We start from the raw sequence: 25,939 nt of genomic DNA, 5'->3' as shown, positions 1-25,939 counted from the left end.
TTGCATTCCATTCTGAGGAGTGTGTTGGTATCTCACACCGTCTCACCTGGAGCATGAATCAGCCTTTTGTCCAGCATATTCACTGTCTGTAGGCTGCCATCCATTCTACCTGGCAGCCTTCTAAGTCGTCAGTTCAGCTGTGGTGGTACTTCAGTGCTTGTTTTCAGGTAACTCTCATTTTACTGAACAATGTCCCATAAGTGTAGTGCTGTTGACAATTCGGATATGCCAAAGAGTCGTCGTCAAGTGCTTTAAGTGAAAAACTGAACGTTCTCAGTAAGGAAAGGAAAACGTCATATGCTGAGGTTACTAAGATCTGTAGTAAGAAGGAATCTTCTATCAATGAAATTGTGAAGAAGGAAAGAGAAATTTGTGCTAGTTTGCTGTTGTGTCTGAAACTGCAAAAGTTACAGTCACAATCATTCATCTCACTTCATCTGATCACATAGGTATTCTATCATTTTACATCCTCACAAAAATGAAGAGTCCAGTGCAATAAGATATTTTGAGAGACCATATTCACATAAGTTTTATTGCAGTGTATTGTTATAATTGTTCTATTTTATTATTTGTATTAATCTCTTATTCTGCCTAAAGTTTATGAAGTTTATAAGTTAAACTTTATCATAGGTGAGTATGTATAGGAATAAACATAGTATATATAGGATTCAGTACTATCCACAGTTTTAAGCATCCACTGGGGGTCTTGGAGCACATCCCCTGTGAATAAGGAGGGACCACTGTTTACCATCTGTCTTTTAAGTTTATTCAGTTCTGCTTTTAGAAGTTAGTAAGTGTAGGGTTTTAATTTGACAATTATTATCAGCACATTGAAAAATATTACTGCACTGTTTTCTGGCTTCCAGAATTGCTGTCAAAATATCAGCTGTCAGCCTGGGCAACATAGTGAGACCTTGTCTCTACAAAATAAAATAAAATAAAAAATAATTAGCTGGGTGTGTGGTACATGCCTGTAGTTCCAACTCCTCTGGAGGCTGAGGCAGGAGGATCGCTTTAGCCCAGGAGATTGAGGATATAATGAGCTATGATTGTACCATTGCACACTCCAGCCTGGATAGATAGAGACTCTGTGTATCTATTTATCTATCTGTCTATCTATTTACCTATCTATTATCTATCTATATATCTATATATATTTTAAGCATATATTAAAAATAAAGTCTGTATTCTTAAACTAAAAGCTGGCATATGTGCTTGCTAACTTCCTGGATCTCTTACTTTGAGTTTTACCATCTATATGTTATTTATAGTCTTCATTTCATAACATTTTCAAGTAAAATTTATTTGACTTAGTTTTCTCATTTAGAGTTTCTTCTGTCTCATTAGAAGATAAAGTTTCCAGCTTATAAACAATTTTTAAAATCAATCTTTAAGGTCCTTTGTAAAGCTCTTGTTAAGATTCTTTAAGTTGTTTTCTAATTTCTCTCATGATTGTATCATTCTATTTCTTTGATTTAGAGGTTGTTTGGCTATATAAATGGACTTTATGAAAATTCTTGCAACACACAATTTTAGGGAAGAAAAATGTCACAAATTAGGAGAAGTGGCTATTGGAAAAAGACATCCACTGAGATTTAAGAGTCAAATTTGGGGTCTATTAATCTTGACAGAATAATTAGAGTACTGTCATTTTTCAAGCAGATAGAAAAATGAATACTCTGTAGGACGTACAGGACATAAGAATCTCCTGAGAATTAAGATTATTTCTAATTCACAAATTACTATATGCATATTATTTAAAATAGAAACTCTTGGTAAATATGTTTGTAATTAAGACTTCTAACTCAACCATTCAGCATTGCTGATTCGACATAGGACTAGGCTGAATATTAACCTTCTTGCAACCTTTTACATGAATAAGTTTGAGACACTGAATTCTAACTAATATGAGAAGAATCTTGGTACTTAGGGAATAGTGAAGTGCTGACATCTTTGTAATATAACTTCTGAACCTTTTCGTGAAATTTAAATGTTAGTACAATGTTATCATCCCAAAATACTAATTTGAAGAATCTTTAAAAGACTGCGTTTTCACACCTTAGGCCTTCATGGGCATCTAATAAATGACAGTTAGTGACACATTATTTAGCATTTGTCAAAAGAAAAAAAAAAGTTTTTCCTCAAAAGNATGAATACTCTGTAGGACGTACAGGACATAAGAATCTCCTGAGAATTAAGATTATTTCTAATTCACAAATTACTATATGCATATTATTTAAAAATAGAAACTCTTGGTAAATATGTTTGTAATTAAGACTTCTAACTCAACCATTCAGCATTGCTGATTCGACATAGGACTAGGCTGAATATTAACCTTCTTGCAACCTTTTACATGAATAAGTTTGAGACACTGAATTCTAACTAATATGAGAAGAATCTTGGTACTTAGGGAATAGTGAAGTGCTGACATCTTTGTAATATAACTTCTGAACCTTTTCGTGAAATTTAAATGTTAGTACAATGTTATCATCCCAAAATACTAATTTGAAGAATCTTTAAAAGACTGCGTTTTCACACCTTAGGCCTTCATGGGCATCTAATAAATGACAGTTAGTGACACATTATTTAGCATTTGTCAAAAAGAAAAAAAAAAGTTTTTCCTCAAAAGAAAAAAAATATTTTTTCAAAACGTTGTTCTTTCTTTCTAAATTTGTTAGTGTATTCTTACTCATGACTAGAACTTATGTTTCAATTATCATTTTTTTTTTTTTGCAGCTGGCCTAAGTAATCATTAAAAATTGGGAGCTAAGTGACTTATTGTTTTATAGAAGGATAAGTAAATTGTCATTTAGTGTTTCCAGAAACAATGGTGGTTTCTGGTAATGGAGAAAGTGAGAATTAGTGCATAGTGAATGAAATAAATTATTATTTTTCTAAAAGCTGAAGAATTAACATATTAGATATGTGCACATATCCATGCATATGCCCATACATGTCTGCAAGTCTTTTGGAGCTGGCACATGTTAATCCAGGTCTCAGATGGTAGTCAATCCTGCCAAACAACTTGCATGGTTTGCCTTGGCAAAATTCCAGTATTAGATGCTTTCAGATTTGCTACTTGAAGCTTAGTTTATATTTTGTCTCCATTTTGTTTCATTGAAAACAGTATGTGATGTGAGATTTGGTGGCATAATATTCCGTGGCATGATGTTCCTGTTTTGTTACTTTTCTTCTTCTGTTATTTCCACTAAATAAACAAATGGGAAATGAGTACCTCATACTTGAATTCATTCTTCCAATAGAAAAGAAGTAACTGAAACCACTGGGTTACCTTAATATTTTGCAGAAAGTAAACCTTTCTGGGACAGCTGAGATTGTTTATTGTGATTGGGTCTCATAGGCTTTTGAGAGATAAACCTAGGTGAACTTTCTTAATCAGTCTATATATATATCTCATATATATGTATATATACATACATACACATATATACACATATATATGATTAATGGGGTGAAAGTGATGAAAGCATGTAAAAGGCAGAGGCAGTTACTGCATTTGGTGATCATAGCTCAGCAGGAAGTTGCCGATATGAGCTCATTGTATTCTTATTTTCTTCGTGTTAGCTAGCGGGCAGTGCTGGCGGGGTTCTCAAAGCCCCTGACTCCTACTGGAGGGTGCCACTCTTTTTCTACCTTAGCTGAGCAGGCACTGACCAAATGCTGAAACATGTGACTGCCTATGAGTTTGCATAGTTTGTAAGCTAGGGCAGGGACTGTGCTTAATGTATCTTTTATGTTTTTGCATAATGTCTTACAGTGCTCCACACATGGTATATGCCTGTTTTTGTATTGGTAGCTTGATCATTATGACTGTCTGGCATATTGCACTGAGTGCTGTACAAGGAATCATATTGTTTCCATCTGGTGAAGTAAGACAAAGACTGTAGAAGACTTGCATTTGGTTTATAGATTGTACTTGTATTTTGGCAGAATTGTTCTTAAAGTGGGGAGAATGTTTCTCAGGTCAGGAAAACTTGAATAATGTAAGTATTCCCAAATAGAATGTCAGTGTTCTAAGCCATTATAAAATGAAGCATAATGATTACCCTGGTTTATACCAGAGGAGCTCCATTATTTCCCATTTATTAACCTTGGTGAAACACACACTTCCCTTTCTGCTTGTCTTCCTTAGTCACAAAGAAAAATTGATAAACAAAAAAAGAAAATAATTCAAGTCTGCGTGGCTGTGTGATTTTGCTATTTGTAAGCCCTGGAAGGGTGTGGTAAGCAGTAATCGTCTCCTCCCTCCCCACCCTCATGCTAACCAAAGTGACTTTCCTCAAGGCTTCTGATTTAATAGAATAGCAGAAGAATATTAGAATGAATAGAGTATAGTTAGACTAACGAACTTGTTGTCAGAGTGAATGGTAAACATTGCACCAAACTGGGTTCTGAATTCAAATTTTATTTTACAGGGTTTTATTCTAACATTAACTTTAAAATAAGATTCAGTGATACTTACTGTTTTGCTGTGACTATCCAACTGTATTTGAGTTTGCCATTAAACATTTTATACAGGTTAAATAGATTAGAAAGCTTGGACCTATGTCATTGTTCATAAACAGACACATTGCAATAAAATGTACATTATCAACTGGCCAACAGAATGATATCAACAAGAACAAAAACACATGGATTGACAATCTTTTTTTTTCTTTTCTTTTTTTTTGAGACTAAGTTTCACTCTATTGCCCAAGCTGGAATGCAATGGCGTGATCTCGGCTCACTGCAACATCTGCCTCCCTGGTTCAAGCGATTCTCCTGCCTCAGCCTCCCGAGTAGCTGGGATTACAGGCACCCACCTCCATGCCCGGTTAATTTTTATATTTTTAGTAGAGACGGGGTTTCACCATATTGGCCAGGCTGGTCTCGAACTACTGACCTCAGGTGACCTGCCTGCCTCAGCCTCCCAAAGTGTTGGGATTATAGGTGTGAGTCACCGCACCAGGCTGACAATCTTTTTTCAATAGGTGGTTTTGATTGATGAGAGAGTTTGAGTGTGAAATCACTACAGCTCCCACAGTGTGATATAAGGAAGGTATTAGAGAGTAATGACAGTAGTGTCTAACAAATAACTGCCCTGTAACACATTCCAAATCTGTTTTAGTCTTTTAGGTTTCCTGCCACAAGTTTGTTTGTTTGTTTTTTGGCAAACTGCTATTTTTGAGGCTTTCTTAATAGTGTTTTAGGTGGTTATTTTGCTTTTAAATTCCAGTGGAGTTCAGTTCTCTTTAATTTTCATTATTGCCCTGTGGGAAATACTGTGTATATATTTATGTGTATATATAGATTCATGTTTGTATATATGTATATAGGGGAGATTCTGGTTAAGGACTGTTACAACTTAGGGTAATACATAAAGTTAATTTCATAATAAAGCATATGACTGTGTATTTCCTTTTGGCCAATAGTTTAAATGTTCATATTGTAAAAAGAGAGCTGTCATACTATTTCCCAATACAAATTGGAATAATGTTATAAACATGAAGTAAAAAAATTTTGAGTTGATACCTAAATACTGGAAAAAAAATCTATACACGGCAAGCAGCTTTAAGCAGTGGATTTCTAGGGATTAGTATATTTCTCAGGAGGCTGAGGCATTGTGCCTTTGGTGTCAGTCTTAATGTGCTTGAGACATGCAATAATTCTACAGAAATGCAATGCTCCAGAGTGTCTTGTTTCTTAATTACAAAAGCGGTTCTAATTATTCCATTTTAAGTGCTAACTTCTTTAAGTTTTAAAGGCTCAGTAACTCAGCTAAAATTTATTTAATTGAGATGGAATGGGGACTGTTGAATATTTAGTTGTCACTAATAAAATACAGTATATAATAAAGGAAAGCCCATTACAATCTAATTTGTCTTGATAATAAAAGTTAACATTTTTGAAGTTCTTTCAGGTCCTAAGTTATTATATGGTATTTCTCAATTCTTTATATTCATAATGTAATATGGAAATAATGAAATATTAATGTCTTAAAGTTCATTGGATTATTTAGTTATCAAAATAAGCATGAATGTGTTAGAAAGTGTTTCTTTCTGTTCATTGGCATTATTTTTAATATTCTATTTTCCTTATAACTATTTTTTTAATGATTATCACTATGAGCATCTAATCATCCATCAAATTTTATCAGGTATTAGTATATTCTAGCTCTGATTTGAAAAATTTATGTTCCATAGGAACTATTGAGTAAGTCATAGATTGTAGTACTATGTGCAATATCCATAATAAAGAAATAAAAGGAGGATTTTGGAATTAAAATAGAGGACATCTCACTCAACTTAGGGAGTCAAGGAAGTCTTCTTGGTGGATGTCCCACTTGGGCTGAATTTTGAATAACAGTTTTTTAGTGCTGGCTCGATGAAGCCTGGATGTGTGAAAGTTTAGACAGAATGATAGGCTGGGTTGCGTTGTTTGAGGCCAAGAGTTCAGCAAACTGCAATAATCATTTGGTCTTCATTCAGTTCTCCACTTTCATTATACAGAATAAGTCAGACGTAAGAAAGCTGGCAATGGAAGTCAGTATTGAAACTTCTTATATACACAAACTCAGCAAACTAAAGAATATGCTGACAACCATAACAAATAACTAAATGAGTGATGAACGAACTTTAGAAACAAAAAGCAAACAGAGGACGTGTTCAGTCATTTTTTTTCCCACAGATATTAACTGAGCACTTTGTATGCATTTAGCATGTTGCTAGAAGCCAAGGAGGCATCAGTGAACACAATAAATATGATCCTTGCCCATATAGGCCTCATTCTAGCATGTGAAACACATTTTAATAAATAATACACATTTTAATAAGTAATTGCACAAATAAGTGTATAATTACAAGTTGTGGTAAATGCTAGATAGAAAAAGTAAAGGAGTTAGAGTGGATACAGGAGTTTTATATAAATAGAGTTAGGGATCAAACTAACATGTCTATGGGAGGAATGTTATGCTGAGACATAAAAGAAGAAATGAAAATAGCAATGGAAAAGCAAGGATTAGAACATTTTTGGTAGAGATAGGAGCATTTGCAAAGATCCTGGGAAAGAGCAGAGCTTGGAGAGTTCAAAACACTGAAAGAAACATTATGAGAATGAAGTAAAGCAGATGAGGGAACAAGTGATGTAAGATGAAACTTGGAGGGGTAGGTGGAAAGGAACTCAGGAGAGTCAAGAAATTGAAGAGTAAACTGGAAGAAAGATGTGAGGAGCCAACCCTTTCAAGGTCTATATGGAAGTGGTGCTGTTCAGTAAGAACTCAGGATTTTTCCTTCTTGGATGCAGCAAGGAAGATGGATAGGTGTGGTAGAAGTGATGAGAGCATTCCATGCTAAAAGTATAGGTTAGAATAAAGACAAGGATTCTCCTGAGAAAAATGAAGGAATCTGGTTTGGAACAAGAGGAGGTAAGAAAAACAAGGCAGTCTAGACAATCTGTTGAAAGGTACTGATAATGAAGCAGAAAGTATGAATCTTTTCAAAGATAATGATAATGAAGCAGAAAGCAGTGAAGTGTTCTAGTGGACTCCAGTAATGGGGCATTGTTTTCCCCGAAGAGTGAATTGATGAATATTCCATACTGAATGCACCATGCTGAGCACATAGAAGATACTCAATAGCTTTCAGAATCATTGACATCCTCGGGGCATCAGGCAAAATGTCTCCTGAACAGAGGATAGCCCATAGTTTTAGTCAAAAGGAATAAATACTACCAAAATGTGAATATTAGTCTCATCATAAAGGTATGTACACTTTATGAAACAGCTATGTTGTCTGGGATATACACCCTGGGGTTCATCATTGGGCGTCAGGATAATTTAGGTCATGGACACACACAAGGAGTTTAGGAACGAAGGTTTTTAATAGGAAGAGAAAGAGAAACAGCTCCTTCTATAGAGAAAGGGGTCTCCGAGCGAGCGGAAAGGACCAGTGGGTGGTGGATGCCCTGAATTTTATAGTCTGGTTTGAGGAGGCGGTATCTGATTTACATAGGGCTCACAGATTGGTTGGATTAGGCATGACATTTATATAGCATGCAGGGAAGGCTGGTGTCACTATATTGCCCAGACAGGGGCAATATAGTAGTTCTCATTTTTTGCGACAGGTTCTCACTATATTTGCCCTGTCTGGGCAAAAAATGAGAACTACTGGGCTCAAGCAGTTATCCTGTCTCAGCCTCCCAAGTATTTGGGATTACAGGCACATGCCACAGTGCACGGCTCTAAAAATTGTATTTTACATGATCACATGTAACCTGAAAATATGCGTATCTGCCGGGCATGGTGGCTCACGCCTGTAATCCCAGCGCTTTGGGAGGCCGAGCTGGGAGGATCGTGAGGTCAAGAGATTGAGACCTTCCTGGCCAACATGGTGAAACCCCATCTCTACTGAAAACACAAAAATTAGCTGGACGTGGTAGCGTGTGCCTGTAGTCTCAGCTACTCGAGAGACTGAGGCAGGAGAATCGCTTGAACCCAGGAGGCAGAGGTTACAGTGAACCGAGATCGCGCCGCTGCACAGCCTGGAGACAGAGCGAGACTCTCCATCTAAAAAAAAAAAAAAAAAATATATATATATATATATATATATATATATATATATTGCAGTTTTAAAACATAGTAATACATTATCACGTAACTCTGGTCCACCATTGCAGTTTAGTAGATCACTAAAACTTACTCCTCCAGTCTAATGAAACTTTGTAACCTTTGATCAACATTTTCCTTCCCCCCATTCTTTCTCCCAATTGCTCCATATTCTCGTACCCACCTTTCTACTCTCTGCTTCTATGAGATTGTCTTCTTTAGAGTCCTCATGTGATTGAGATCATGTGGTATTTGTCTTGCTGTGCCTGGCTTATTTCACTTAGCAAAGTACTCTAGTTCCATCTATGTTGTCCCAAAGGATAGAATTTTTCTCTTTTTAAAGGCTGTATGGTATTTCAATGTGTAAACATACCACATTTTCTTTATTCATTCATTTGTTGATGAATAGTTAGATTGCTTTCATATCTTGGCTACTTTTGAATAATGCTGAAATAAACATGGGAGTGCAGATATCTCTTTGACATGTTGATTTCATTTCCTTTGGAAATATATACAGAAGTGGGATTGCTGGATCATATGGTAATTTTTATATTTTTTAGGAAACTCTATACTATTTTCCAAAATGGTTGTACTGATTTACATTCCCACCAACGCTGTACCCAAAGGTTGCCTTTTCTCCGCATCTTCACCAATATTTATCACTTGTCTTTTTTGTAATACTCATTTTAACAGGCAGGAGCTGATATCTCATTGTGGTTTTAATTTGTATTTCTCTGATGATTAGAGATGTTGAGCATTATTTTCATATTTTGGTCATTTGTATTTCTTCTGAGAAATTCCTGTTCAGATCCTTTGCCCATTTTTAAATCAAGTTGTTTTCTTTCTGTTGAATTGTTGGAATTCCCTATATGTTTTGAATATTAGTCCCTCATCAGATGGATGGTTTGCAAATATTTTCTCCCAATCTAGGTTGTGTCTTCACTCTGTTAATTGTTTCCTTTGTTGTGCAGGGGAAACAATTTTTAGTTTGATGCAATCCTATTTGTTTATTTTTGCTTTCATTGCCTGTGCTTTTGGAATGCTATCCAATAAATCATTTCCTAGACTGGTATCATGAGGCATTTCCCTTGTTTTCTTCTACTTATAGTTTCAAGTTTTATGTTAGATTTCTTTATTCTTTTGAGTCCATTTTTGAATATGGTGTGAGATAAAAGTTCAATTTCATTTTTCTCCTTGTGAATATGCAGTTTTCCCACCACCATTTATTAAAGAGACTCTACTTATTTCCCATATGGCACCTGTGTGTCATAATTTGCTATAAATACTTAGATTTCTTTCTGGGATTTCTATCCTGTTCATTGGTTGATGTCTGTTTTATGTCATCCAGTACCATGCTGTTTTTGATTATAAGAGCTTTAGGATTTTCTTATTTAGATCAGAGTGTGTAATGCCTCCAGGTTTTTTGTTTGTTTGTTTTGCTCAAGATTGGTTTGGTTGTTATGGGTCTTTTCTTATTCCATATTTGACCCCCCACTCCACTTTTAAATTTAAAAAAGAATCTCCTACTTATTATCAGTTATTGCGGAAGTCACTGAAATTCATATTATTATTTGTTTTGCATCACTGTTTGAGTGCTGCATGTCAATCACCTGGGGAAATTTGAGCATCCTTTTTTCAACTTTCTTCAGTTAATATCATTCAGATTCAAGAAGGCACGTCTTTCTTCAGCAGTTCATAAATTTGCAGCCTACATTTTAGCGGAGAGCCTTCATCTAAAAATAACTCTTTATCTTAAGAATAAATCCTGTTTGTATAAGTCTCTCAAGCTACTGGTGCCTTTATAAGTTGTCTTATGTGGAAGAGAATGTAGAAGAAGGAAAATTTGTTTTCTCACCCATTGCTAGGTTCATGGCTGAGGCCCCTGTAAGAAAAGACAGATGAATGAGAAAAAAACATACAAATTTACTTAATATAAAAGTTTTACATGACATAGGACACTTCATAAGAAAATTAAGATGCAAAAACACAGAGAGACCTGTGTATTTTTATGCTAAGTTTGATTAAGAAGTTGATAATTATAGAGAAATATGTTTGGACAAAGGGAGTATGATCTAGTGCAATGAAACTGGGGGACAGGGGTTGAACAAGGCCTACTTGTTCAGATTCTTCTTTGTGTCTTCAGAGATAAGAATGTTTCTTTCCTCCAAGCATAGGAAGAACACTTCTGGGGAGAAAGTCAGAGAGTGACCGTCTTCGATTTTATAGCCTGCTTCAGGGGAGAAGAGCCAAGGGAAGGTGAGAATGGCCTTCCTGCTTCCCAAGTTTTCTCAAATGTCAAGATGACATAATTAGAGATTCCAAACCCCATTAAGAGCTCATCCCAAGACAAAAGGAATGAGGCAAACACATCCTTCTACAGATCCTTAATCATCTGAAAGGAGGGTTGGTCCTGAACACTTGGTAATTTGGATTTGTCTTTCAAACTGTGCCTCAATGGAATTTATCTGGGTTCACAGTTCCAAACTTTAAATTATGGTATAAATGGATACAATAGTGTTTCCATAATATTGTAAATGCCTTCAATGGATTCCATAAGTTTGAGTATATATAAACAACATATTTAAACTTAAGGAAACTAGTTAATTGCTCATTTTATCAAATACGTTAATACTATCATATTAACCTTAGTTTTCATCAAATGGTAAAATATCTTTCAAGTTAAAGTACCAGAGATGATCACCTCAATTGAAAACATGTTCATTGCAGCATTATCCACAATAGCCAAGAGATAGAGACAACCTAGGTATCTACCAATAAAGAAACTGTGGTGTATATACACAATAGAATATTATTCAGCCTTTTTAAGAGAGGAGATTCTGCTGTATGCCACAACATGGATGGTCCTGGAGTATATTTTGCTAAATGAAACAAGCCAGAAACAGAAAGGAAAATATTGCATAAACTCACTTATCTGTGGAATCAAAAAAAAAAAGGAAAATGAAATATATAGAGAGAATAAAACAGTGGTTGCCAGAGTTGGGGTGGGGGAGGAAATAGGGAGATGTAGGTCATATGATGCAAAGTAGTAGATGTTTAGTGTGAATAGACCCAAAGATCTAATGTACAACATAAGGTACATTAATAGTGTATTGTATTGTATTTAGGATTTTTGCTAAATGAATAGATTATAGCTGTTCTTGCCGTGGGAGGGGAAATGGTTAACTATGTGAGATGTGTATTAATTTATTCCACAACAGTAACAATTTTACTCTCTACATAGGTATATATTATATATACATATATAATATGTAAAATATATAGCAAAATACATATATATCATATAACATCATGCTATATACCTTCAATATATACAATTTATTTAAAAGCACATTTGATTTCAGTTAGAATTTTTAAAAACATTATGTTTCAGAATATTTATTGCTTTTAACCCTCACAAAATTATGCATCATTCTCATATTTCCAATATTCATATAGGTTTGTCTAAATATTTGAAAAGTAAGAGTTTTAAGAACTTTTTTATTCTCAAATTTTAGTGAAATTTGAATGTAAAATCTTAGATGTGAATACTTTTGCATGATGTTGATTAAATATGATACGCTTCGAGGCAAAAAAATGACATTGAAGAGCAAGAATTAATAGCCAGTTTTTTCTTTTCTTTTTCTTGAAGTGAGCAGAATATGCGTAGTGATAGGTATGATGAAATTTTATTTAGTGGTATTCAAAGTATTCGACTATGACAAGTATGTGCTATTCTGTTGTGAATCAAAATTTGGGAAATAAAAACTAGGAACTTTACTCTGCACGTACTAGGAGTATAAAAGTAGGTTATGTTTTTAGAAATGGATGAGAATAGCCATATACCCCAACATCAAGATCTATGGTCTACAAAGCTAAAAGATGTAAAAGAAATGTGGAGGTTAATATAATAAGAGCACCCTCCGCCATGTATAAAGATCAGACATGCCTATGGTGTACATTGCCATCTGTCAAGATTGGAAAACCTCAGATGTCGCATCTTAAAATATGTACATTTTCTGACATTTGGGTAGAACAATGTAATTTCTTATGAATGAACTTGATTCCTGACATTCAGTTGAATGTTAATTTAATTTTGGTGCTAGTATAGCAAAGGCTTCCACATTTCATGGTAGTTGAGTTATCCTGGGAGTTTTGATGAGTGGGAATAAAAAGGGCCTCCCTTGAAGGCTGGGCAGTGATGGAGACATAAGATAAATTCCTAGCAGTAACAAATCTAGAAAGAAAAGCCCTAGAGCATAATCCACAGCAAATCCTGAAACTCTCTCTCTTTGAGGAATTTCCTGGTGGCCTTAGGGAGGATATTAATGGAACTCTTTAGGCTTAACCTTGTTAAGGGACTGTTATGCAGCTCTTGTTGTTTTCTACTTTAAAGTCAAGAATTTTAAGCAGATTAGAATGAAGAATAGTGCAGTGCAGCATAAAGTTAGCATTATACTGTTAATAACATTCATCTGAATTATTAATTTCTGCCAGGAGTTGCTTTTAAAATAATCAGGATTAACTGTAGAAATACGGATTGTTTTCCCCTTTTGCTTTTTTATCTGAAGAATAATTTATTATAATTAAGAATACATTATAAAACAAAAGGAATCGCAGCTATAAAATGTGTTATATCAATGACTGATTATATTAACATTCTATAGCTGTCTAATTTCTTAGGCTAAAACAACAACAAAAGAAATTGTTTCATTCAAATTGTTGAGCTTTTTGCCCTGTTTAGAACCAGTCAGCTGGAGGACAGTGTTTGTGAGGATTATCAAGAATGGTTAAAACCAAAAGGTGTTGGTTTGCTCGCTCTCTCTTCTGGTGAGAGAGCCATTTGAAATAGCATACAGGCAACGTGGCCTGGACGCTGAAGCAGAGCTTGGCAGATGGTACCGCAGGATGGAGAAACTGCTGGCAGATGGCATGGACTATTTGAGCAACAAAGAGACTTTTGGCTACCAATGCTAAGAGTTGGAAAGAAAGAAGATGACAACTTCTCCAGTGCTGCCAGCTTGTATACAGAAAACGTTTTGGCAGAATGGAGACTGGTAAAAGATATTCAATTGTTAACTGCAAGGAAAGAGAAGAGTTGTTGTTATTAAGTGTCCTAAGTGTGCTCCCTCTGGTGTGATTGTAACGTAGTTTCATATGGAAGAGCCCTTTAGAGATCATCTAAACCAACTATGCTGACTGAATATTTGGACACATTCATTCTGTTTTTACAACTGAAAAGATATCTCTTTGAAACATTATTTATAAAAAGTGTAATCCACATTTCTTTTTGATAAGTTAAAAAAAGTCTTTATTGAAGACCTTATTTCCCAGGCTTCCTATGTGCAGATTAGCAGTGGTTCTTGTTAATAATGTACAGTGAAATCAGGTTTGGCTTATATGACACAAAAATGTAAAGTTTTCCCTGCAAAGGCTGTGCATGATTGAATCACGGAATCACTTAGGGGGTTATAGTCATTACCACACATCTCCAATTTGTTTTCTGGAGTCTCTGAAGCCACCTGTTACAAATAGGCATTTAGTTCCTAATGATTTCATTGGGGGCTGCTACAATTTTTCATTTGTAGCTTTTTTGCCTATTTCTACCTAATATCTCTCTGTCCCTCTTGTACCTCTTATTTGATATTGTGTTTCCAGAATTAATTAATTTAGATGGCTTTCACATAGTAACTTTCATCCACAAGTAGTACTTTAAGTGGAAATATATAACTTGGTTTTTCTAAACTAATTAACGTATCAAGAACGGTATTAAGAAAATATTTGGGATGTTTTAAATGAAATTTAAAGTGGAAATGTATTACTTGAAGTAGAAAACCAATTCTATATACATTCTTAAAAGTTCAATCTCACCGAAGTTTAAATTTTGGTATCTCAATTATTCAGAAAACTGCTGAGATTTTGGAAGTAATTGAAAATGTACTGAACTGAGATCAAAAGGGATAAGTAAGTTATGTTCAGAATAGTGTCACTGGAGATGCCTCTGAGCCACCAAAATTACCATCATAATGATTATTTAACTTTTGAGAAGTACTCTTGGCTTTTGGACTCTTACCTTACATAATTTTCTGTCAGTCTTTATGATCCAGTTTTTCTCAGGCTGTAGAAGACTAGAAGTATCTGATTGGAATTAGAGAGCTGCAAGAGGGAGGCACGCCGATAAAATGGCAGAGTCAGCTTCAGATAAGAAGGATCCCATAAAAATGACTCAATTACCAAAGTGAAATGATGGCTTCAGGACTTCAGTGGGGAAAAACTCATTTCAATTGATTCAATTAAGACATTTGAAAGAAGAAATCCCCCCCCCCCCCCCGCCAAAAAAGCTGAAAGTTTTGTCACTTAAAGGGCAAATACTAATTTTTTGGAATATTCATTTATTTAGAAACTTTCACTCCATATTTATATTAGGTAAAGAGGGTCTAAATCATGTATGATTGTTTTCACCAATGAACAATTTTCATAAGTGGAAAGTTATGTTTAAAATCTTTGCTTAGAAGGATATACCTTTTTAGTCTACATATGATATCCACTCCCAGAGATACAGCTCTTTTTCCTTGTCCTCACTTTGGCGATGAGGCTTGTCATGTTGGAAGCACAGTGGAAACCTCTGGGTCACACAAGCCAGGCAGCCCTCATTATGACTTCATCTTACGCAAGTCACGTCACTTTACCTCCCTGGACCTCCATTATCTCACCTGGAAAATAAGGGAGTGGCTTTTAATGTCCTTCTTTCATTAATGGCTGAAGCTTTTCCTGTTATTCCAGGGTATAATTTATTAAAAGGGAAAATTGATATTGATTAGCATATATGAATAGGTATTTGATTATCAAGCACTTTATACCTGAGTCCACATTTACCACTGGACTCCTTTGCCTTTTAGTACTGGGTTCCTCCTCTGTAAAATGTGAGGGTTGATTTAGGCAGATGGAATCTATAAGGTTTATACTATATCAGAGACTGAATGGGTTTTAGTTAAATTCATGATTCTCTTTCTTTTTTCTTCTGTCCCCAAGAACCTCTCACTAGGACACTCACATCTGTTCTTGTCACCAGAGCCTCACTTTTTCCCAAACATCCCTTTTCCCCTCTACTATTGCAGAACTTTCCCCTCAGTTCAGCCAAGACCAGGTTCTTGTCACATGACCAGGAAAGATGAGGCTTGGAGACACATAGAAAGGTGAGGAACAGAATTTATTGGGCAAAAAGAAAAAAAAAAATAACACTCAGCAAGGTGAGAGAGAGTACTGCTAGCAGGTTTCTCACCTTAGAGATTGAATCCCAGGTCACCACCCAGGAACTGAAGAAGCCAGGCTCCTCCCAGCTGCAAATGGCGCAAACCTCCTGAGGCTCCACCCCGTCCTCCCAGTGTGCAGGTGGGTGTTGTTCGGGGAGAAACATTCGACAAAGGGCGGGCTTCATCCGGGACCAGCAGTCTGGTTTTTCAGCCTTCAGGCTGTTTTAGCCTTGAAGGTGGGGTTTCGCTGGGGACCCTTGGCTGTTTCCTGTCTCTATCAATACCTCTTGCCTCCTCTCCCGCTGTGATAAAGGCTTTGCACTGTGGGATGAGACACATGAAGCCTTATTCATTGTTGCATCTCCACCTTCCAGCCAGATGCTTGTTGAGTGAATTAATGCAGATACCTCTTGTATCCCTGACTCCCAGTGCCTCATCCTCCACTGGAGACGCCGTCCTTGCATCACCTTTCTTACACTGGTGAGGAGTCGTACCCTCAGCCCCTGTGGTTTGAGACCCCCAAACCCCTTCTGGTATCAAGACAGGCATCAGGATATGGGAAAACCCCTCATTCTCATTCTCAGACACTAGGCATTACGAGTCAGAATTTCAGCCTCTTTTCCCATAGAAACAATATTTACAATTGTAGCAGCTTTGGTATTTTAATATAAGTACAATGTGAGTTAGAACTTTGGTTGCCTGGCTAAGGAATCTAGCCATTATTTACAACACAATGTTGTTTCTTTGGAAATTTATATTCTGGGTCCCAAGTAACTGATTTGCAAATAAACTTTGGTAAGACGGTCCATTTGTAGTTTCCGAATGGCCTTTAGGCCGTATAGATAGAAAAGCATACTGGGATAAGTATGGATCTCAATGTGTATGAAATTTTCAGTGCCTCAAAGACAGATTTTTAGTGTATGACAAAAGACAGAGTATTCCCAAATAAGCCTTCGAGTTTTCCCGCAGACACCGATTTTCATGTTAAGAAAAATCTTTTCAGAACACATCCACAAGAGCGAGGTAAAGCTGAATTTTATGAAAATTGAATTTGAACAAGGGCTTTATTATTGCAAACTTTGTCAATCCCCATTGTTTATAATTCCAAGAAAAGTTTAAGTGGATCGTTTTCATTTAAGCTGTCATCTGTGTTTTCACTTTCCGTGGGGGTGTTCCTTTCATTTTGATAGTGCTTCACTGGGGAGATTGTTTCATTGCCATTAGACTATTTCCTATTCTGTCTTTATACTTCCACTTTCCTGTATCTTAAAGTCACCATCACCATTTGCCTGGAGGACGGTAGCATACTCCTAAGCCATTCCTGTACTTCTGTCCTTGCTCTGCCCCATGCCAGATTCACGTATGGAAGTCAAAGGGAGCTTTACAATGGGACCCACTTTTTTTCCCCATGATAAAACCATCCAGTCACAATTAATTGACTTATATTAAAATGTAAACTTCTTATCTGGGACTTGAAAAGCCCCAAATGATCTGGCCCTTTTGTCTTCTCTAATTCAGCATGAAGCACAACCTCCTTTTGACTCAGCATGTCCCAGCTAAATTGACTTTTTTTTTAATTGCTTGACCACCCAACATCCTTTCTTGATAGAACTAATGCAGTGGCTGTTTGACTCCCGGAATCTTTCTTAGAATTAAAAGTGTCCACGCAAAGTCCCCCTATTCAAAGAGTGCTTCTCTGACCATCTTATCTAGTATTAGTCTAATATTAAACTTGTCACTTTCATCTTTCTCCCATTTAATGATGTTTTGTTATCCTCTTGGCATTCGTTACTATCTGAACTAATTTTATTTATGGGCTTCAGGTCTATCTCCCACTTTTGAATGGGAACTTTGAGACAGAGGACATTGTCTGATTTCCTTACCTCCCTATACCTGGTGCTTAGAGGAGTGTCTGGCACTTTACAGACATGTGTAAGTGAGTGCTTTGATAGATTACCAGGTGCCTCTATGCATTACATACCAATAACATGCTTCTGATGTGACAATAAAAAAATGCCACCAGACATCGTCCCTGGTTGAGAAATGTAATATACAGCAAGAACAAAACAATCCCATCAAAAAGTGGGCTAAGGACATTTGAATAGACAATTCTCAAAAGAAGATACACAAATGGCCAAGAAACAGATGAAGAAATGCTCAACATCACTAATTATCAGGAAAATGCAAATCAAAACTACGATATGTTATCATACCACCTCACTCCTGCAATAATGGCCATAATCAAAAAATAATAGATGTTGGTGTGGATATGGTGAAAAGAGAACACTTTTACACTGTTGGGGAAAATGTGAACTAGTACAACCACTATGGAAAACTTTGTGGAAATTTCTTAAAGAACTAAAAGATCTACCGTTTGATCCAGAAATCCCACTCCTGGGCATCTACCCAGAGGAAAAGAAGTCATTATACAAAAAAGATACTTGCACACACATTTATAGCAGCACAATTTGCAATTGGAAAAATATGGAGCCAGTCCGAATACCCATCGATCAATGAATGGATAAAGCAAATGTGGTATATATATACCATGGAATACTACTCAGCTATAAAAAGAAATGAAATAATGGCATTCACAGCAATCTGAATGGAATTGGAGACAATTATTCTAAGTGAAGTAACTCAGGAGTGGAAGACCAAACATTGTATGTTCTCATTCAGAAGTGGGAGCTATGAGGACACACAAGCCTAAGAATGATACAATGGACTTTAGGGACTCGGGGGAAAGGGTGGGAGGCGGATGAGGGATAACAGACTACACCTTGGGTACAGTGTACACTGCTCAGGTGATGGGTACACTAAAATCTTAGAAATCACCACCAAAGAACTTACTCATGTAACCGAACACTACCTGTTCCCCAAAACCTATTGAAAGAAAATAATGATACAGAAGAAGAGTAAATCACAATATTAGTATTTTAGAGTGGAAAGAGTAAAAATGATGCAGGGAATCCATTTTCACCATTTATAAGCTACATGGACCTATGCTCTTGTTGCTTAATCTTTCAACCTTGGTTATGAGTTACTGTAAGGATTAAATGAAGACCTTGCTTTCAGGACAGATCCTGCCTGTGGCTAGAGCTAGCCTCCCAATCCACCTGCTTCCCATTCATCCTCGTTGTGTGCCCTCACTGAGGGCTTGTACCAGAGCATTGTCATGTCCTGTGTAACACTCGGTTCTTTGAGATGCTCAGTATTTCTAGCATTTTGCTATATTATTTTATTTCACTATTTTTGATTGGTCATTACTCATAACCAGTGGAGAATGAATCTCAAGATGTGGCATGGTAGAATGCTAACAGCAAAATAGATCCACAGAGTTCAAAATCCATTTCCACCATTTATTATTAATAACTCTGTGACTATATGTTCTGGTTGCTTATTCTCTGCGAGCTTTTGTTGTGAGTTATTGTGAGGGTTAAGTGATACAAATGAAACACTAAAATAGGGATGGGTCCATAGTTAGTATTTAATATATGAGAGCTGTCTTCCCTCCCTTTTCTTAAATATCCTAAGCCATGTATACATACACACACAAGTATATTTATCCATGTATATCTGGGTAATCATTCAATAATTTGTTCATTAAAAAAATGTATTGACCTCCTACTTATTAGGTGCCAGCACTGTTCTGGATTCTGGAGGTGGAACAACAACAAAAAAATACAGTCAACAGCAGTCATTAACAGTTATGATTTTAGATTATGTTCTCTGATGAATTGTTTATGCAATTAAAATATATGTGTGTATACATATATATACACACACATACATATATGTGTGTATTTAAATCACCCTATTAACAGTAAATTCAGGGGTGTAATCATTTGAAATAATGTATTATAAAATATTGTCATAATCTCACCACTTTGGGAGGCCGAGGCAGGCGTATCACTTGAGGTCAGGAGTTTGAGACCAGCCTGGCCACCATGGTAAAACCCCATCTCTACTAAAAATACAAAAATTAGCCGAGCATGGTAGTGGGCACCTGTAATCCTAACTACTCAGGAGACTGAAGCAGAAGAATGGCTTGAACCCAGGATGCAGAGGTTGCAGTGAGCCAAGATCATACCACTGCACTCCAGCCTGGGCGATCATAGTGAATGACACTCTGTGGCAAAAAAAATAAAATAAAATAGTCTTTATCAAAACAGTGCTTTCCCACCGTTTGATAAAGCATCTGTTGATTTTTTTTTTCAGAAACACAAATGCAAAATATTGAAAGCCTGAACTTTTGACCTAATTAGCTTTTGAGTTTTTAGCCCTGACAAATCTGAGTGATTTAGGCATAAAACAAAACAAAACAAAACAAAACAAAAGCAGCTTTTAACTTGATAATTCTTTCTGGCTTGTTGCACTTCTCAACACCTTCAACTCTCAAATTAGTGCTTGAGGTCTGCACTGGTGACTACATACATTTCTGCATTGTTGTGTCTTCCAGTCTGAGAATATCTGGGTTGGAATGAATTTCCTCTCAGGGAAATGGGTGAAAATAACTTTTTGCAAAACATGACTGCATCATCCCTGAGCACCATTATAACATGCTTAATGGGCTGTAATAGTGTTTTTATTATCTTATAACTTCAGTTCCCTTAACGTGTTTGAAGGTCTTTAAAATGCACCTTTGAGCATTGTTCCATGTGCTTTGTGTCCCTTGAATAAATATTATACCCCTATTGACTTTTTAATTTTGAAATTTGATAACAGTAATGAAAGAGAAATCCCTGACCATTTTATATGTTTTGCCACTTCATTTCATATAGCTTCTTTCCCTTTCTGGGGATGTATTTAGCAGACATTTCTCTGTTTTGAATGGGTGTTATTTGGTTGTGTTAAAAAAAAAAAAAAAAAAAAAGCTAAATCCCATCACTGCCTGTTAATCTTTAACTGTTCTTTAACTGTTGCTATGAGCCAAACGGGAAGTGTTTGAAATGTTGGAACTGACTAATCTAGACCTTCTACTGTAAAAAGTATGGGAGAGGAAGGTGTCTTGGGCTGGCAAGGAATCCTTATGGACTAGATCTCAGAGATTGATGGAGTAGGGCCTGAGGGGCTGTGAGTGTTCCCTGAGAGAAACATCCTAGGTGCCATCCCGCTTAGGGCATTGAACATTGTGAAAAATGTCTGTACATCTCACTTCCAGGGTGGTGAAGGGCCTATGTGAATGACTTCATACAGGTCTCTACAAAGTAAGTCATGGCCAGTCTGGGCTCTATAAATAGACAGGGACTGTGCTTAACTGTCGGTGAACCTGAAATATTTTGATACTTGTTATTTGTTATTGAGGATTTATTATGAGGCAAAGATAGTGTGCAGTACTTTTAAAATTTTATTTTATTTAATCTTCACCACAGTTCCACTAGGTTAATATTAGTGCCATTATCTTTATTTTATAAATGAAGGACTGATTCATAAAGCTTATATAATTTACATATGGTCCCAATACCTGTAAGTAGTGGAGCTACATTAGAAGGATGTTGTACATAATATATGAGGTTTAAAAATTATCCATACCCAGAACAGAACAGAGCCCTCAGAAATAATACCACACATCTACAACCATCTGATCTTTGACAAACCTGACAAAAACAGGAAATAGGGGAAGGATTCCCTATTTAATAAATGGTGCTGGGAAAACTGACTAGTTGTAAGTAGAAAGCTGAAACTGGATCTCTTCCTTACACCTTTTAGAAAAATTAATTCAAGATGGATTAAAGACGTTAGACCATAAAACCCTAGACATTAAACCATAAAAACCCTAGAAGAAAACATAGGCTGTAACATTCAGGACATAGGCATGGTCAAGGACTTCATGTCTAAAACACCAAAAGCAATGGCAACAAAAGTCAAAATAGACAAATGCGATCTAATTAAACTACAGAGCTTCTGCACAGCAAAAGAAACTACCTTCAGAGTGAACAGGCCACCTACAGAATGGGAGAAAATTTTGCAATCTACTCATCTGACAAAGGGCTAATATCCAGAATCTACAAAGAACTCAAACAAATTTACAAGAAGAAAACAATCCCATCAAAAAGTAGGTGAAGGATATGAACAAACACTTCTCAAAAGAAGACATTCATACAGCCAACAGACACATGAAGAAATGCTTATCATCACTGGCCATCAGAGAGATGCAAATCAAAACCACAATGAGATACCATCTCACACCAGTTAGAATGGCAATTATTAAAAAGTCAGGAAACAGGTGCTGGAGAGGATGTGGAGAAATAGTAACACTTTTACACTGTTGGTGGGACTGTAAACTAGTTCAACCATTGTGGAAGACAGTGTGGCGATTCCTCAAGGATCAAGAACTAGAAATATCATTTGACTCAGCCATCCCATTACTGGGTATATACCCAAAGGATTATAAATCATGCTGCTGTAAAGACACATGCACACGTATGTTTATTGCAGCACTATTCACAATAGCAAAGACTTGGAACCAACCCAAATGTCCATCAGTGACAGACTGGATTAAGAAAATGTGGCATATATATACCATGGAATACTATGCAGCCATAAAAAAGGATGAGTTCATGTCCTTTGTAGGGACATGGATGAAGCTGGAAACCATCATTCTGAGCAAACTATCACAGGGAAAAAAACCAAACACTGCATGTCCTCACTCATAGGTGGGAATTGAACAATGAGAACACTTGGACATAGGAAGGGGAACATCACACACCGGCTCCTGTCATGGGGTGGGGGGAGAGGGGAGGGATAGCATTAGGAGATATACCTAATGTAAATGATGAGTTAATGGGTGCAGCATACCAACATGGCACATGTATACATATGTAATAAACCTGCACGTTGTGCACATGTATCATAGAACTTAAAGTATAATAATAATAATAATAAAATTATCCATACCCTGCCTTAGTTGTAGAATTTTTAAACTAGAAAAATTTTGGAAATTATCCAGTTTGCCTCCACTATCACCAGTATTTCAGTGAGGAAGACCATGAAACCCGGAGAATTTGAATTTCCTTCCAATACCCTGATCAAGCTCTGCTACTTTAACAACTTCATGGGAGGAACTCTACTTTTAGTGAATTATACGTTAATATCACTTTTTACTGTTGTTGTCATACATACTTTAGATTTAGATAGGTCATGAATGTAGCATATTTAAGTTCATAACTTAGTTTCTTAATCTTTTGAGCTGGGGAGCATTGCATGAGGCAGGATTGAGTGGGACTAGTTGAGTTGAGATGATCTGTCTGGACTCTGCATTTGTGGTAGAGATCCCATGCAATGGCAGTTAGGTAGAAAGCGCATACAACTTTGGTGATTGACAATTTGTATTTAAAAACCAACAACATGGAATCAGGTGTTACACTTATCCATCCAACTACCTCTGAAATACATAAAGTTATATATATTTAAAAGGTAAAATAAGATATTCCCTGTATCTGACCTGTGTCTACTACAAACTTCGTAGGCTGTTTGAGGTTGATATATTTTTTCCTTTTAAGGGTTTTTGTTGCTATCAGTTATCTAGCTTATACAGATCAAATGCGATTTGTGAAAGCAAGGAGGTATTATATGGTATGGTTTTTATGGGGCTCTGTAGCCCTATTATAGATGGGTCTTTTTGGTCTTCTTGGTTCATTTCATCGTTTTTAAAATTTACGTGTGGAATCCACTTGAAGAACATGTTAAAAGATTCACATTTAGAAATTCTGGAGTGGGGCCCGGGACTGTTCTTTTGCTCCTCCTTGCCTAGCACCCCTGGAGATTTTTGATATGAGTGATTCATAATCAAACTTTGACAAGCACAGTTGCAGGTAGAATTGTGCTTCTGATCTTTCTAAGAAAAAGATACCTCTGATGATCTTTCATGTAAGAAAGAAATATTTAGCTTATTAGACCACTGATAATTTCTGGGTTTTGTCAAATATAAAATTAGAGCCTTAAAGATTGTATTTGTTTGTCTTTACAGAGATTATATTTAGGAATTCCTAGGAACCTAAGGAAACAAAATATTTCAATGACTTCTTTGATGCTATATGAGGTTTTCCTTTTAATGTGAACAGTTTCTTTTGTTGGCTGTGATTCTTTTTATACAATCTTGTTGCATTGGGTTGAGACATGGAGGTGATGAATATTTTTCTTATCTAGGATCTAAGAATACTGAAAATAGAGGGAAAAAATGTGGGTATTCAGTCTCATTGCTACCCTTAACTTTTGGATATTCCCACCTTGCTCCCCTCAAGTGTTTTGGAATTGTTTTAAAGATATGTGTCTAGTGTTTTTAATGTTTTGTTTATAATTAAAGATCAGAATATCCTTGTTTCCACAGTGGCTGCAGGTGAGTGATATCCAGTCAATTACCAGTTTTCTGTTACCTTAGCCACTGGTCAGCATAGTGTTTTCTGATAGGTTTATACCTACTGTGAGAACAGGATGCAGAGGCCACTCATTCCTCCTTTCTACCCTCTTTCAGACCTACCTAGGCATACTAGTGAAACCGGCATTTGTTTTCTCTGGATAACACCCCATTTGCCCTCCATTTCTCTGTCTCTCTCTTGCCCTTTTCCAAGGCCCCCCAGTATAAGCGTTTTGGCTGGGGAGGCAGAGAAAGTCCCCTTAGGTTGAGAAGCCAGTAAACTTAAGTATGCTGTCAGGCTTCAAGCCAAATAAAGTGCTGAGCATGACAATTAATTGGATAACTACCAGAATACCTCTTACTGTAACTATAATTCAGAATATCCCTAGCTGAAGTTTAAAAAAAAAGATGTTAATTAATTTGAAAGTTGCTAAGAGTCCCTATCAAATGCCTGTGCTCTGTTTGCATGCTAGGTTTTGGCATTGTGAGCAAGAGGAGAGACTGATAGTGAAGCTCTATCCTTCTGCTAGGGATTTAATACTCTTGACAAGCCAGGAAATAGGTGGTCATGTCTCCATCTCAAAGATGAGGAGAATGAAATGCTCGGGGTAAGCGTTTCAAGCCAGAGCTGTCCTGGTTGATTACGGTCATCTGATCACTTTGCTAAGTAAAATAGGAAGATGAGGACACATGTTGAAGAGTTTGCAAGAAGAGCAAATAATTAAATATGCTTTTTTATGCTCTATGAAATTAACTTGGAAATTTTGTTGCATTTCAGTTGAATAAAAATAATACACAAATATGAGTTGGTTTTTTTAAAGTGAATAGAGGTACACCTAATGTTTCCTTTGTATCTTTTGAATATTTTATTTGAAAACTAGTTAAATTCGCTTAACTAGTTTTTGGTTTCAGGGATTTTGATGTTTGTTTTGAGATCCTCGGCAACAAATTATATTTACAGAAATGTGGGATTGCCTGTCATTTATTAAGACATTTTAAATTGTTTGAAAACATTTTTAAAACATAATAAAATATGTATGCTTTTAAATTTTGTATTATCAAATCCAAGCCCCAACTCCTTATGTTTTAACGTATGATCATACATATATCTGAATATTGGGACATTAAAGTTTAAGGAAATGCAATTTGCAGTAATGACTTTAGATGTTCTTCCTGGCTCTCCTTAATTTTAGGCCCAAAGTTATTTTCCTAGGTGTATTCTCATTAATTGTTTAGTATTTTACTGCTTATTTTTGTGTTTTTACATTACAGAGATATTTGTAGACTGTTCGTGAATTGTAATTCTGTTTTTAAATAACCCCCTTTTGGGGACTTTGTGTGAATTTCCCTTGATTTATTGTAGACTATAAACAACTCGACAGACTCTATTGTTTGAATAAAAAATACTAATCATGTCATATTTCTGCATCATATCCTGATTTATCCTTCAGTTTTAACTTTAGAAGTAGCTTCCTCTTTGTTTTCCTGAGCTGAAGGCAGAATTCAGAACACTTAGAACAATGTATGAGACAGAATAACATTTTCAATGGGGGAAAAAAGTTCAATTCTAATCCCTTCTCACGTTATCTTTTCTATTTTTTAAACATGAAGTGCTGGAAAAGTAAATAATAATGATATGAATGATTTTTTTCTTTAGAAAATCAACTGTCAATTAGCTAATGAATATTCTTTTTAATCAGTGTTAATTGACAAATTTCCTGCACTTACAAA

General features: G+C 36.1%; 1 protein-coding gene and 1 long non-coding RNA gene across 3 annotated transcripts in view; one reads left to right on the top strand and one right to left on the bottom strand.

Moving 5' to 3' along the window:
• Positions 1-25,939, top strand: part of PARD3B (par-3 family cell polarity regulator beta) — a 1,116,980-nt gene that overhangs the window by 310,582 nt on the left and 780,459 nt on the right. The window lies entirely within an intron of this gene.
• Positions 9,640-15,210, bottom strand: LOC108543445 (uncharacterized). The gene is made up of 3 exons (XR_001889573.1): positions 15,122-15,210; positions 14,673-14,755; positions 9,640-10,484 (listed from the first exon to the last, which is right to left on the bottom strand). It is a non-coding gene; the product is annotated as an uncharacterized LOC108543445 (long non-coding RNA).

Source organism: Rhinopithecus bieti, unplaced genomic scaffold (assembly GCF_001698545.2).
Source record: "Rhinopithecus bieti isolate Rb0 unplaced genomic scaffold, ASM169854v2 scaffold_22522, whole genome shotgun sequence".
Taxonomy (NCBI): Eukaryota; Metazoa; Chordata; class Mammalia; order Primates; family Cercopithecidae; genus Rhinopithecus; species Rhinopithecus bieti.
This window is presented reverse-complemented; position numbering and strand designations above follow the sequence as displayed.